Genomic DNA, 16,307 nt, shown 5'->3' with positions numbered 1-16,307 from the left:
GTAAAGGTCAGGTTGCCCCGTCGGACGACGAGGACCCTAATTGCCGTTTCTCAAAAGCTGCAGTGGCCGCAGACTCCCAGAATTGTTCGGAGATTGGAAAGTGAGTAACATTTGAAACTTCTGATACATTTTTTTTTCACATTACACATACGATTATGCACTGATCCAAATGCAAACGCTAAAAAATCTCCAAGAACTGCGAACATATGGGCTCAAATTGTGGTCATAAATATTTTGTACTTGTAAATCAGGATTTGTATGTGTAAAAAGAATTTGTGTGTGCCTTAGTGATGTGTCAGTTGTGAACGAAATGGCTCTTAGAGCCGGGTCTTTGACGTGAACGACGCAAGCCGGCTCCTTATCGCGAGCCTCCCAGTCCTACTGCCAGTTTCTGGAAGACACCTTCTTCAAGCAGTGGTACAGGAAGAAGTCTGCATCCTTCAAGAAAAACATGATTTTCATGCAGGACAATGCTCCATCACACGAGTCCAAGTACTCCACAGCGTGACTGGCAAGAAAGGGTATAAAAGAAGAAAAACTAATGACATAATGACATGGCCACCTTTTTCTTTCTCTCACCCTCTCTCCCTCTTGCACTTTTTTTTTTGCTTCATTCCGCATTTGAGCTTTGCGCTGGGATGAGGGGGGAGGGTAGTTACACTGGCAGTAGCACAGGAACAGAGCAGGAGGGAGAGAGAGAGAAAGAGAGCCAGGGACAACAACGTCAGATTAGAAAGGTATAGTAATCATCCACAACTATTTTCAGTTGCGGATGATAAAGGATTCAGAAAGTTTATTCATGCAGGTCCATATGACAGAGAGTATGCATGTTCTTTTTGTTCTGTCATGACAATTTAATTGTGGGACATTACAATTTTGATGAAGATTAAAATTAAATTAATTGTGCACACATGATAACAATAACACTAAAGTGATAACGATGAACTCTTTCAGGGACATTCTTCGGAAAAATGGCTCTGCAGTAGATGCTGCCATTGCTGCGCTGCTGTGCACCTCCATCATGAACCCACAGTGCATGGGGATTGGAGGCGGGGTCATATTCACTGTGATGGACAGCTCCGGTAACAAGACACCCTCGCTACTCTTTGCTCAGCTCTGCTGTGGATTAATGTAGTAATATGTCATCTTTTCAAAGGTAAAGTGAAAATCATCACCTCCAGAGAGACTGTCCCCAGCAACGTGACCTCTGACCTGCTTAAGTCGTGTCCTAACACCACAGAGTGGACCGTGGAGTGGCCGCACGGTGGGCTGTTTATCTGGCATAATGCTAATATTTATAAGGTTTTAGTCTAATCTGCTCTTGGACTCACCTTTATGACACAGCTAATTTATTCTGTACAGGTCACTGCTAATGCACACTGTGAGTCATTCCTCATTCAGCTTTCCTCAAAAAAGCAAAACTGGGATACTATAAAAAGAAAAGAAAAAAGATAAAGCAAACCACTACAGAGGGTTTGGCTGTCAGCAGATATTAAAGACAATGAGTCGGTGTCATATATGACACTATCAGAATAATCTAGCATAAACACCATGAAATACATGCTCCTTAGTTTCAGAAACAACCAGAGAGATTGAAGTAGTCAGGTTTTTCTCCAAACTGGTCTTAACAGGTCTTTCTCTAAATGATACACAAGATGTAACACAAAGGTTTTAAAGGTGTAGTCAGTTATCTGTAGAGATATATTTTAAATTCTGCACCTTAATCTGCAAGTCAAACTCAAGATATGAAGGATCATACCTTTGTTTTATCACCTGAGAGGGTTCTTGTCATCAAAGAAGCGGAGGAAAGAGACAGCATGATTGGTGTCTTGTTAAAATGTCATCCTCCTCCTCACCTCTAACCTCATCTACTGAATTAAAGTCAAGACTCTAATACACTAAAGAGTGCACAACTATTCTTATTTAATTATTGAAAATAATAATTATTGGAAAAAAATAATAATAATAAAGTCAGCAACAAAAACCTAAATGATCTTATACCTCTTCAAAGAAATATATAACAAGACCAGAGAAATTCAAATACTGGGTCAAAAAACCCACATTTTTGTTTGCCAAAGGATAGCTGCTCCACAGTCCTGGGTCCTTTTTGTCATATATGTCATTTCATGATGCACTCGATGTGTTTTTTCTTGGTCAAAGGTTTGAACTGCAGGCAGGCCATTTTAACACCCAGGTACTTCTTCTGTGAAGCCATGCTATTGTAATAGATGCAGCATGCGGTTTAGCGTGGTCTTGCTGAAATAGATGTCAACTCGATGGGAGCACAAGTTGCCTGTGTACACCTTTCAGCACTGGTGCATTGCCAGATGTGCAAGCAGCCAATTCTATAGGCAGTAAAATAATTACATACCTTCAGAGGTTTTGAATTGAGTGTTGATAACAAGCTGCAAAAACAGCAGCACTTAACAACGTTAAAGCCCTTTACTCTTTAGCCCAGAATGCAGGATCCACATTTTCTAAAAAAAAATTTGATTTGTCTGACATTAGAACAGTTTTCCACTTTGCCTCAGTCCTTGTTGAATGAGCTTTGGCCCATTCAACATGTTTATGTTTAAAATGCAACACCGCCACCTAGGGGAATTTCCAATATTAAAATGCCTTTATTAAATGCATTTGTTAAAAGACAAAAAAGGATTAATAAGCAATTGCAGCCCAGAGAATAATGAAAGGTGACTGTGGTACAGCCAACTCTAATAGACTCTAATCGAGTCTGCAGAGAATGTCCACACATAAGGTCTTCATACAGTATTAGTCCTTTATTTTATCCAGGTAAAAAATCTCATTGAGATTAAAAATTTCATTTCCAAGAGAGCCATGGCATCATGGCAACAAAAGTCAAAATAGACGTACCACATAAGTATATAACATTTAAAAAAATACAATATCCTGTACAAACGTGAGAAATATACAATAACAGATCTAATTAAGAGCGACATTAAATACAATGACACTGAGTAAAAGAGTTATTCTCTCGTTCCTTTAAGACAGACTTAAACTCCCCCAAGGTAACCAATTCTGATCATTTCAGTTCCTCCTGCAGATTATTCCAGGAAGCAGGGGCAGCGTAATTAAAAGCCTTTTTCTCCAATTCTGTTCTGATTTTTGGGCCAATCAATTGTATGATATTGTGCGAATGAAGGCTGTATTGGTTGTGGTTTTTACACATATAAACACATAAATAAGATGGAACCAGCCCAAGGAGAGGTTTATAGATAAACATCAACCAATGGGAGAGTCTACAAATATGGAAAGATGGACATTTAGCAGCAGCATACAAAGAACAATGATGTACACAATTTCCATAACCAGTAATAAAAAGTAAAGCACAATGGTACACAGTATCCAACCTCGTTAGGTAGTGAGCAGGTGCATTAAAAAATAAAAAGCAGGTCACCAAAATCCATTAAAGGTAAAGAAGTTGCATGAATCAAGTGTTTTCTCATTTGGAGGGAGAAACAGGATTGATTTCTAAAAAAGAAACTTAGTTTTAGTTTTAACTTCGACACAAGCCTTTGAATTTGAGTTTTAAATGACAAATTCTGATCTATAATGATCCCTAGATACTTGTAAGATGTGACCATTTCAATTTCAGTTCCTTGAATTGTTGTAATCTTAGGAGATGTAGCTAACAACTCTTTGCCATTTGAGGATAACACGAACTTGTATTTCTATCGATTTAACACCAACTTAAGTTGGGTTAAATGGGACTGAAAAACATCAAAGGCAGACTGCAGAAATTGCAGGGTTGGTGAAGGAGATGAACAATAGATAATTGTATCATCTGCATAAAGATGAAATGCAGCATTTGACAAATTATCACAAAGGTTGTTTATGTAAAGAGAAAAGAACAATGGCTCTAATATGGAGCCCTGTGGAACTTCTTTGGATACTTGGATACTGGGAGAAAAGAGGAAGTTTGCAGTCCATTGAATCAATGATGTCATTAACCACTTAAATAGCAGCAGTTAGTGTGCTGTGTTGTTTTCTGAATCCTGACTGATGTTGGAAAGAACTGAATTTTTGTCAAAAAAGTCTTTCAGTTGTTCACTAATGAACAGCTAAACTCTGAATCTAGAACTTTTGCTAGAACACACAATTTAGATATGGGCCTGTAGTTATTAACATCTGAAGGATCACCTCTTTTCAGCAAAGGGAGAACACAGGCAGATTTCTGTATTACAGGGATCTCACTTTCGAGAGGCTAAGATTAAAAATGTAAGTTAGTGGTTCTGCTATAAAATCTGCAGCCAACTTAAGACAATAAGGATCAAGTTGATCTGGTCCTGCAGATTTATTTAGATCCAACAGATTTAAAGCCCTGTGGACCTCAAAAACATTTAGTGGAGAAAAACTGAAGGGTTGGACCAAAGATTCAGTTTGAGTGGTTGCAGAGAGAGCCTCCTGTTGATTAAGCTGTTTTAAATCTGGATATAAAGATTCAAATAGAGATCCTGAAGAATGAAAAAGCTCATTAAAGCAGTTTAGAATATCACATTTCTCCATTAAGGTGCAGGAGTCTTTTACGACAAAGGCTGGCATCTCATTTGTAGTTATGTCTCCATAAGAAGATTTTATTATTTTCCAGAATTTCTTAGGATCGTTCAGATGTTTAGTAGTTTTTGAAAGATAGAATTCTGATTTGGCCTTTTAAATTAAGGAAGTTGAACGGTTTCTGAGCTGTCTAAAAATCAGCCAGTCCGCTTCAGATTTGGTTTTTCTGGCATCCCTTTTTTTGAGTAGACTGGAGAGCTGATGTCATGGTCTGGCTGGCAGACCGTGGGGATGTGGGGAAAGGAGGACCCAAAACGCAGACTCTGCGATGCAAACAGTGCTCTTTATTTACAGTGAAAAGCTGTAAACACAATAACTCCCCGTTGCTCCCTTGAACCCCGTGTGCATGCTTCCCTCCGACGTCTGTGTTCGTGCTCCCTGCTGTTGTGTTTCCGCACACCCCGTGCGTGCTGCCTTTCTGGACCACTCTTCCTTCTGCAGGGAAACCATAGAAGCAGCCGTCAACACTAACCCTCGGCAGGTATATACGAACAGCACTGACATATACTGACACACACTAACTTGGTACGATAACTCAATGATCCCACGCCAGTGGGAGCTCCAACATTCTCCTAAGTAGCTCCCCCGACGAGCCCTGGGCCCTATTTCAGGAAGCCGGTTTAGTGCAAACTCTGAGTAAGTATACCCTGAGTTAACGAAAACTCTGGGTTTTCGGTTTCACAAAGCGAGTTTAGATTAATTAACCCTAACCCTAAGACAACCAGTCCCAGTTGAAATCTCCAGCCAGCACAATTTCATTAAAATCTAAAGTAGATCGTTTTTCACTAAGTGAAACTAAAGCCTCACTACTAGCTGAGGGGGGTCTATAACAGCCCACAATGGTAATAAAATAGCCCTTCAAAAGTTAGAGCTTGAGGGCAAGAAGTTCAAACTGTTTACAAACAGATACTGATGATTGGACAGTAACATGGAATTTGTTTTTTACGTAAATTGCAACACCGCCACCCTTTCTGGTGCGGTCGCAACAGAAAAGATTATAGCGCGTTATTGCAATGTCTTTGTCAGTAACCGATTTTGTAAGCCACTTTGCTGATAATGTAAGAATATCAGTATATAACTCTTTCATCCAAATTTTCATGAAATCAAGTTTGGGAAGAAGACTTCTGACATTTAAATGAGTGATACCAAGACCCGTTCAAGCTTTAAAATCACAAGGAGTACTCAAGCATTTGCAATCTGGACCAGGATTAGGTTGTATTTCCAGATAAAAGAAGCAGAAGAACAAAAACATTTTCTTTTCACAGATTTTTTTTGTAGTTTAACAGACTGATTTCTCTTACAGCTCAATCTCTTTGGGTGGTGAGAGAATTGGGAAATAAACCAGTGATATGGAATAAATAAATCAGTTAAATCAGATGGAATGAGATCTCTGCTGATGATCACATTTGAGAAGCTTCTAAAAGATGTAAAATCCCACCTTGTTCCCTTTGAGAGGAGTAAGAAGTATGATTTCCCTTGTTCTGCAGACTGTTCCTGCACCTCATGTAGACAAAAAGCTGTCAATAAAATCAATAAAGGAAAAAAGGCTACTGAGGATAACATGCTGACTAACAGGGAAAAAAAAGGTAGACCCAGTAGACCTGTGGTAGAGCCTGGTTGTGGCCAGATATAGATATAATCGTCGCATTAAACAGCTTCTAAGAGCAAGATCAGTTACTGAATGGGCTGTTCAACAATAGACAGCTTGCCAGAATGCTGTCCCATCTTTCCCATTTTCTGGTCTTCAATTAATGTAAATTCCTCCCCAGGACAAATCTTAACTCTCCTCACAAGTCCATCTTTATCAGTCATTGTTTCTAATTTGGCTAATCTCCACTCGTTCCCTGGCAGATTATCTGTCTGTGGAGGTGAAGCTGGAAATGTTGTGAGATGCTAAAGTGGGGCCAGAGACACAGGCTGCTGTGGATGCACATGTCCCTGTCCCATATGTTCCTGTCAGCAGAGTACAAATGACCTTCATGCATTACTCCCTGATTGTCTATAGTGTGTTGACTTTGAAGGGAAGCTGTGGATCCATATGTAGAATCAGCATAGTCTCTGTTAAGAAGCGTCTTTTGACAGCATTTGAGTATGGGATGGACAGCAATAAGAACTGGGAGTAGTTGGAGCAGTTCACTTGTGGCAGACATTAAAAAATAAAGAAATTAGACATTAGAATATGTGTGAGAAAGATGAATCAAGGAAAGAAAGGGGGCTACAGACACTATTTATTTATGGGGCCCAGAGTTCTGTGCTACACTCCTGCACACAGGCTGCATAAACAGTAAGAAAAGTAAATATAAGATATGCTAAATGCTTCTTTGAGCCAGAAATAGTGTAAATATAGTGAAATAAACTTAAAATAACTGTAAGATGCAAAATGTTATCTCTAACATAATCAGTTACAAACACACACATTTCCCTCTGAAATGGAGCAGAATAGAATAGAGTATTTACAAAGCACCAAATTATAACAGACATCATCTCAGATCATTAAAGGTCAGGACCTTACAGTTTACTCAAAACACGAGCAAATGTATGTGGGACTTTCCAGCACTGACTATCCATTATCTATCTAACCAGGTAGCAAATGGATTGGGGTTCCTGGGGAAATTCGAGGTTATGAAGCGGCACACCGGCTTTATGGGAAGTTGCCGTGGGCCGACCTCTTTCAGCCGACCATCAAATTAGCCAGAGAAGGATTCCCTATTCCTTACTACCAAGGTCAACACATCCCACGCATTGGTAACACGTCACTACGGTATGAAATACACCCACAATGTGATTTCAAAAATACAAAGAGCAAACAATGAATGGGAACCTGCTTAAGACCGGTGATACTGTGAAATTTGAGAAACTGGCTGACACTTTGGAGATGATCGCAAACGAGGGACCAGATGTGTTTTACAACGGAACAATAGCAAAGAATTTAATCAGTGACATACAGAATGCAGGTATTATCAGACGGGTTTCATCCTGCTCTCTTTCTGACCGTTTTCTATGTCTGCCAGGCACAATGTTCTAATTACAAATTACAAAAATCTATTGGTTTTGGAAAACTGTAACATGATCCCTCACAGGCTACACTGTGATCTGTCTCGATCCATTCAAAGTCTTGATTATGAAATTCATTGTGTTCATTTGTACTCAGCAGAATCATTTGTTTCACTGTTCTTGCTCAGGAGGAAACCTCACACTGGAGGACTTGGAATTGTATGAAGCTAAAGTGACTGATGCGTGGAATATTTCTTTGGGAGAGTATAAGCTGTACTTCCCTCCGCCCCCTGCAGGAGGAGCCATCCTCAGCCTCATCCTCAACATCATGAAAGGTTCCTGATTGTTGCTTCTAGCATGTAGAGTTTGATTCATATAGGAAAATGATCCTTATCAATCTTTACAAATGTGATACACTAAGAATTGATGTTTTCAATCCAAAAAATAATTTTTTTAAAAATATTTTTAGGATACAAAATGGAATCAGAACCTAAGACGACTGATGAAAAGATTTTGTTTTATCACCGTTATATTGAAGCTTTAAAATTTGCCAATGAATTAAAGACAAATATCAGCGATCCAAACTTCAGCTCAGATGAAGTAAGTATCTCAAAATCCTACAGATTTGCACCTGCTTTGTTGCATAAAGAATGATTCTATTTAAGTGACTAAACAATTAAAAGTAACAATACCACATCACAAAACACAAAACAAACCGCCCCTTGCCTGCAGCTCATCCACAAACTACACCCCACCACAGTCAGTTTATGCACACTGATAATGAGTTGAGGTTTTTTTGTAATATCTCTGAGTTTTGCACAGTTGGACTTTAGGTTAATTTGTTGGGTTGAGATTGTGACTTTGTGTTAACAAAGTGCTTTTACAGAAGTGTTCACCTTTGTTAATGATCAATCAGGGGCATTTGATTATCAGTACCTGGCTGCTACTTACAATTAAAGTTCTTATAGAAGCACTAAGGGTGTAGAAAACCAGTAGAGTGCTGTAAGAATTTCTTTGAGTCTCAGCATTTTCATTTCAGCATCATTCTGAGCAGTGATGTAGCTTTTAAAACATATACATATAAATACAAGTTTTAAAAGCACATAAACCTAAATTGGCTTAATATTTGTCTTTAATTTAGTATGTATATATTATTGTTATTATTATCTTAGTATTTAAATATAAGTATAATTTTGTGTAATGTGATGTTTTCAGATACTCTGTAGTTCACACAGATGACTGAATTTCAGAGACTCTATCTTTGGCAGTCATATGTTGAGCTTGATCACTAACCAATATTATAACCTCTAGTATTCATTCATTCATTCATCTTACATCAGTGATGGATCAATGATCAAAATTCTGTTAACATTTGGCTCCAATTTTATAAATTTCTTGACAGCAATGTATTTTCTGTAATGTGCATATTTATTTAGTTTTATTAATTCATTTTATTAATTCTCTGTATTTCACACAGATGGCAAAGAAACTGACACAGGATAGCTTTGCAGACAGCAAACGAAGCTTGATCAGCAGCGACAAGACTCGTGATCCTGGCATCAACTTGTATCTGGACAGCATCGGCACCACACATGTATCTGTGCTGGCTGAAGATGGATCTGCTGTGTCTGTCACCAGCAGCATCAACGACGAGTCAGTACCTGCATCATTCTGTTTCACTGCTAGAAACCAGCTATCAGATATTTTTCTTTCTTGAAACTGAAGATTTAAGAGATTATGGAGGAACTTATTTTTAGACTATTTCTATACTACAAAGAGTGTCTTGGCTTTGTAGTTAATTTAGTTTTTTTGTTTACAGATTCGGCTCCGGGGTCCTCTCTCCAAGCACTGGAATCATTCTCAACAACCAGCTGTCTGACTTCTGTGGTAGAGCTAATAGCTTCTCTCCTGGTAAGAGATCAGTAGGATGCTTTTTATGAAATACAAGTAATTAGACGAGGAAGGTGGATTATTTCAAAACTAATACCACAAAGAGTTAAATTTTTTTCCTGAAATTATTTTCCTGACAGGACATATTTCTTTAAGTAATTTGTAATAATGGCAAAATAGTGCCATTGAGGAAATGAGAGGAGAAAATGGCATTTCATAATTCATTGTGACGCATCATATTTTGTTGATCATGGAAAAACTAAACTTGTTGATCATTTCCACGATGTTTTGCCAAACTGAAACACATCATGTGAATTTGGACTAAAATTGCATTTTCTGTTTAATACCATAGCCTGCTAAAATGTTTGAATGTTCAAGAACAGGCACAGTTTTACTACTGCTGTAGTAAAATCTGTTTCCATGTCAACGTGTTGTTGTGTGAAGTTTTTCCTTCACACTGTCACCAAGTACTTGCTCATAAGGGGCTCTTCTTATTGTTGGGGGTTTCTCTCTACTGAAGTGGGTTAACCTTATGATATAAATGTACCATTGTGATTTGACGGTATATGGATATTTATATTCATTTAAAATTATATAGAGGACAGCACACTGGCACGGTGTTGCCTTATAGCATAGGTGTCAAACTCTGGCCCGCGGGCCAAATTTGGCCCGGAGCCTAATTACATTTGGCCCGCAAAGCCATACCAAATTACTATTAGAGCTGGCCTACTGGTATTATACAGCTAATAGATATATTGTTTAGTATTAAGCTTTGCTTGTTCCATATTCAGTTTTTCAGCAAAACGTGTTTGAGTCCATAAGAAAAGATTCATTCTTATATCTGGAGGAATAAATATATTTCAATAAATATTAATGTTAGCCCGCGACTTTGTTCCAGTTTTGAATTTTGGCCCACTGTGTATTTGAGTTTGACACCCCTGCCTTATAGCAAGAAGGCCCTGAGTTTGATCCCACTTGTGTGGAGCTTGCATGTTCTCCCCATGTTTGTGTGAGTTCTCTCTGGGTACTGCAGCATCCTCCCACAGTCCAAAGACATGCAGTTAGTAGGGTTAGGCTAATTGGTGAATCTAAATTGCCCATAGGTGTGAATGCGAGTGTCTCTCTGTGTTAGCGCTGCATCCGGCTAGCGACCTGACCTCGGTTTACCCTGCCTCTCGCCCTATGGTAGCTAGGATTGGCTCCACCACCCCTGCAACCCTGAGAAGGATAAGCTGAAGATAATCGATGGATGAATCTATATATAGATCTATAATATTGATTCAAGTGTGTTCAAGGTTCTGTATAATTCAGTTTGGACATAGCATCATTCAAACATTAATCTAACACACTGACAGAGTCTCAGTAATAGCTGCACTTTGAAAGACATTTCACTTTAGTTTGATACAGATTCAGTAGAGATAACTCACTTGTTGTGTGTGCACTTTCATCATTTGTTGATAAGCATGGGCGGATGCAATTCTAAACTTGTTTGTAGAGCACAGGTGTCGAACTCCAGGCTTTGAGGGCCAGTGTCCTGCAGATTTTACATGTGTCCTTGATCAAACACAGATAAATTACCTCCTCAGCGGCTGTATCCCAATTCAGGGTCTGCAGCCTTAAAGTACGCAGCCTTAACGGTCCACAAGGGCCGCGTAATCAAAGACCGCTGAGGCCGGAAGTGCGAGGCTTGTGAAATGGGACGGTCTAGCCTCCGTCGCGCTGCCCAGGTTGCCTAGCAACCATGATACTAACAGCTGGAAACGTTTCATACAGCTTTGTTTGACAGGAATGAAGGAGAAACCTTTTTGTTCATTTGTTTGTTTGTTTCTACATGAGCTTTGATCATTCTCTGTAAGATTAAGCTCAGCTATTGAACGGCGTATATTTTAAAGTAAAGGCTTTAAAACCAAGTTAGCACAAACGTCACTAATGTCACATAACTTTGCCGACATGTGGCCAACAGTAATGTTTAATGTTCTTCGTTATTAAACATTTGCACATAAATAAGTGACATAATATTCAGTACTTACTTAAAGTTTACTCTTCGGGCGCCCCCATCCGCCGTTTTTTTTTTTTTTTTTTTTTGGCAAAATTATCGACACCCACCGCCATGCTATGCATTATGGGATATGTTGGGCCACGAAGTCTACACTGCCACATCCTTAAAATTCAGGGAAATGAAGGACGCATTTGAGGGCAGCATTTCGAGCAGCCTTTGAATTGGGACAGCCTTCGTCGCGTCGCTGTGACGTAATCTGTTGGGTCTAAACTCAGACCCTGCTGTATCCAGGACTTATTCCCGTGAAAGAAAAACAAGGCAACAGCGATCAATCGATTTACTTGCAAGGGAGGCCTCGTCGGTATCTCAGAAACGCACTTCGAATCTCCTTACGAGTGACCCCGATGATGGCCTCCTCTCGCTGCCTTTTATTGAAAACGTTCACACAATAAACAATAGTTTACAAACACCTCCCCTCATAACCCCCCTTGGTTACAAAGACAAGGCACTGTATGTGTGTGTTCTCCTGCTGACCAAAAAGGGTCATAAAAGCATAAAAGCAGGAGCAACATCCTTGGTCATAAAGAGGGTAGTCTCCCCCACACCCAATTCATGGTTCACCCTAGATAACAAAGTGAAGCCATACAAAGGGGAGGAAGTTTACCAACATCAAACAGACCTTCACAAGGATGTGCCTGTGATAAAACACTACAGCCCCCACCCAGAACCTCGAGAATCTGGGGAGGGGGGACAGAAGAATTTCTTTCATCACAGAGTTAAAACAATGTAGAGATGGTAAGCATAAAAATGACAAACATTTAACAATTCACTTTAACATAATCGGCCTTGAAATGCGGCCTTTAAGGCTGCAGACCCTGAATTGGGATACAGCCAACATGTCTTGGAGTTCTCCAGAAGCCTGGTAATGAACTAATCATTTGATTCAGGTGTGTTCTCCCAGAGTCTTATCTAAAACCTGCAGGACACTGGCCTTCGAGGCCGGGAGTTTGACACCCCTGTTGTAGAGTATAAAAAATTCAGGTATGAAAATACTGCATGAAAATACAGTCACTGATTCGTGTATGAAACATTTGTGTAAATAATTTATGCACAGATATGTGTGTACAGACTGATTTCTGTTTTCTAGTTTTGTCATTCAAGGTCTTTGTTGTATTTCTCAGGGGAGCGGCCTCCCTCCAATATGGCCCCTTCTGTGCTGAAGTCTCCGTCGAAGACGCTGGTGATTGGAGGGTCTGGTTCTGAAACGATTCCACCGGCTGTGGCCTCGGTATGTATGCATGGTACACACAAAGGTGCCGTTACATATTAAATAAAATAAATTGATGTGGACTGATGCTGGTCTTTGCTGTTAAAGCTTGCATCATAGTAACAAGATTCTTCACCCTAATTTATCCTGTAATCATCACTTTCTCATCTCATTTTTTTTTCTCTCCAAGGCGCTCATGAACCACCTTTGGTTTGGAAAGAGCCTTAAGGAGGCAATTATTACGCCTGTTGTTCTTGTAGACTCTAAAAGTGAAGTAAAACCTGAACCCAAGCTTGAAAAGGTAATTTATTCAATGTATTTAAATGATAAATTAATAAGTTCTACTTCTCTTGTTCCATCTGAGTCTCTCTCCTCTTTGCCCTGCAGGATGTAGTTGATGGTCTTGAAGCTCTGGGACATAAAATAGCAAAATTCTACAACACAGTTAACGCTGTGGAAAAGGCGGGCAGCTGTATCTCTGCATGGTCTGATGAAAGGAAAAAAGGCAAAGCTGCTGGTTACTGAGACCAAGAGTCAGTGATGTCAGTTATACAGCATGGTCTTAAGGTTATGGACACTGCTGTAGCTACAACATTGGTAAATCTATATTCGTCTGTTAACTGATAGATCATTCATGCTTTGCTCATGTGTCTAAAAAGTTTGTAATATTGAAAATGTAATGCAACGATCACGATAAATCACAAATTTCATGCAAAAATGTGCAGAGATAGCACTGTAAAAACTAGAAATGTAATTTTTTTAAAAAGTAGGGATTGCTGTTGATCTCCGCCTCAATTTTTTTACAATCAATATGACCTTCTAAATATTTGTTTATTTTGGGTTTTGATACATATAGAATTGACTAAACAAGGAAACAGCTTTCAGGTCAAAATGTGAAGCCCATGCCTGTTTCTTTGACCTGCATTCTTTCTAAAAAGCAGGCCAGCAGGTTGAGACTGACTGCAGAAATCTTTGGTTATAGTAAACAATTCATATTTTCAAGTCTCATCAAATTCATGTTTACTTTGTAGATTTTAGCCCACTGGATAGTCCAGAAGGGAGATAAAGTAGGGTACACTTTAGGGCAGACCTAAGTTATCTATCAATTGATTTGTAGTTTAACCCCCCAGCCCCCACCCAATGTTTTTTATTATTATGTTTTTATATTTAGTTTTCATATTAAGATTTTGAGCTTCATTAATCCTGCTATGTTTTTGCTCTTATAAAGTGTGGGTAATTCTGCTGATGTGCTCAGGGTAAAAGTTAATCTGACAAGCAGTTTGTGAGGCAGGTTTTCTTTTTACCTCGGTATCTGTCTGAGCTCCTGTCTGTTTATGATTAATAAAGTATTCTGATTCTGATTGTTTCAGGATGACCTGCCATTATTCAATGACACATCTGCTTACCTGCATCTTTTGCTCGTTTCTCCTCCTCTTCTTTTCTCTTTTTTCTAAACTGAGGACCTGATGGCTTTGAACTTTTCTTGTCCATCTTCCATTGGTTTTAATTTTGCACTCCAATATGAACACCCATCCCCCAACCCAAGGATCACCACAACATGATCTAACACACCTACACCTTAGTTCACAGATTCACTTTGTCTAGGGTGCATTTCTGAGATTTCACACAACCCAGGATTCAAATCATGAACACATAATGGGCTTGGATTTACAACATTATAAATGAAATGTGCTCTATTTGGAAGCAGCCGGCCCCCCTCCCCTTTCGACGGCTTGTGTGTGAGACTTTAAATCATCAAACTATAAATTTTAAACTGTTATTGATCCCTTTACCCCTGGTCCTAAAGTCTACATTTGTTTTCTTACTCTTCTTATATATATTGTTTGTTTACTTGCACTGCTGTAACTGGAGCCTTGTCGTCTCGTCTCTCTATATACTGGACTGTATGTAGCGGAGATGACAATAAAGTTTACTTTGACTTCAGCAGCGAGCAGGCGCAAATTATAAATCTGTATCATGATGTCTGGTGTGTTTGTGTTTGTTGGTTTGTTTTTATTTTGTTTTACTTTGCGAGATGGTTATTAGATGCTGCTCCAGCCGGTCAGAAAATCCCCCGCCGCCCCGCCCTCTCCTCTCTGCGCCGCAAGCAGCAGGCGCACCTCGCAAACGAAGGGCGCCCTTACTCCCAGCAAATGGGCGATAGAAAACCGATCGGTGCCTGTACCATTCCCAATATGCGCTGGCTGACGTCGGGGCAGCATGAGTACGAGAATTTTTTTTTTTTTTTTTGCCGATGCCCGTGATGCCGCCCCCCACCACGATGCCGCCCCGGGCAACTGCCCGTGTCGCTCCTTATCTAAAACCGCTACTGATTGTAACTGACTGTAAAAAGTCAGCACAACGAAAATAAACAACATCTAAACTTGGATTATATCTGACCCAGATAGACTGCAGTTCATAACTTCTTACCTGAAGTTCAGTTCACCGCCTTGGGTCTCTCCTCCTCCTGTATATCCTGAGTTATTTTTACACATCGACCAGCATCTGGCCAATCCACCACCTTTCATTGTTTATACCGTTACAAAAAAATAAAAAATAAAAAATCATCGGCCCATAAAAATTAAATATCACATCGGCCCACCAGGCAAATAAATGCCCGCTGGCCAGTCCAGCTATGGTCGTGCTATCAGTTAACCCAGCCGTGGCATGTGTGCCCAGGCTTGCCGACCCCTGTAGTAGAGCAATCTCAAGATGATGGGCCGAGGAGGATCACTTTGTTTGGGACGTTGGCGATTCACTCGTCGATACACGTTGTGCTCGATCGATAAGTAGCTTCTCCTGGAGAGGTAGCGCCTCCGCCAAAAGTTGTGAAACAAACTCCCTCTGTGCCCTCTGGTATTCCCACGATTCTTACATTATTCCTCCTGGAGCGTGCCTCAAGATCTTCACATTTCTCATCTAACTTCTTTAACTCTGTAGACAAACGCTCCACAGTGGCCTTGAGAGTGGCGATGGTGTCAGAGTGGTTTGAGGCACAGGCCTGCAGTTCAGTTAAAGTGTTATCATGCCTGGCCACATCGCTTTTTATGTCCGAAATTGAGGCCTGGATGCTCTGGTTCAAGGATGATATCTCGCCTCTTATGGTGGTAGAAATCTCTAATATGCGAGTGTCCAGTGTAGCGCACAATTCAGACTTGATGGAATTTATCTCTGAACGTAAGCTAGTTATAGCGGTTAGTAACGCTTTATTCGACGGCTCGCATTCATCCTTTTCCAGTGCAGGCGGGGGGGCGCACCAGACCAGAGTCTGAAGAGGCTTCGAGGCCTACATCGCTCGCGTCGTTCTTCTTAAGTTTGGGCTTCACCATTGTCGAGAGGCTCCATGAAATATATCCACAGTAATCAATGGAAATGTGCTATATAAATAAATTTGACCTTGAACTTTTTAGTTGTTTTATGTGTTTTACTGATAGGAATAGATAACCTGGACTTAAACTGGATATGTTTTGTTTTGAAACTGTCAGCTTTGTGTACAATAAATTCTTTTCTTCAGTTTTTAATGTCTGCCTTGTTTTTATTGTTGGATTGCATCCAAATTTCCCTTATGGAAATCACAAGTCGGAA

At 39.8% G+C, this 16,307-nt stretch overlaps 1 pseudogene across 1 annotated transcript; it reads left to right on the top strand.

The window, feature by feature from the left end:
• The first annotated feature begins 854 nt into the window (after nucleotides 1–854).
• LOC146696165 (glutathione hydrolase 5 proenzyme-like) lies at nucleotides 855–14,939 on the top strand (annotated as a pseudogene). The gene is made up of 10 exons (XR_014923164.1): nucleotides 855–1,082; nucleotides 1,157–1,264; nucleotides 7,156–7,526; nucleotides 7,755–7,901; nucleotides 8,036–8,166; nucleotides 9,044–9,219; nucleotides 9,386–9,477; nucleotides 12,637–12,743; nucleotides 12,913–13,023; nucleotides 13,110–14,939. The product of XR_014923164.1 is annotated as a glutathione hydrolase 5 proenzyme-like (transcript).
• The last annotated feature ends 1,368 nt before the right edge of the window (nucleotides 14,940–16,307 follow it).

The sequence above is a fragment of the Copadichromis virginalis genome, linkage group LG12 (assembly GCF_057382275.1).
Source record: "Copadichromis virginalis isolate Kocher_CV1m ecotype Utaka linkage group LG12, C_Virginalis_male_GT1.1, whole genome shotgun sequence".
Taxonomy (NCBI): Eukaryota; Metazoa; Chordata; class Actinopteri; order Cichliformes; family Cichlidae; genus Copadichromis; species Copadichromis virginalis.
Note: the sequence above shows the minus strand (reverse complement) of the source record. Positions and strands in the feature narration are given on the sequence as shown.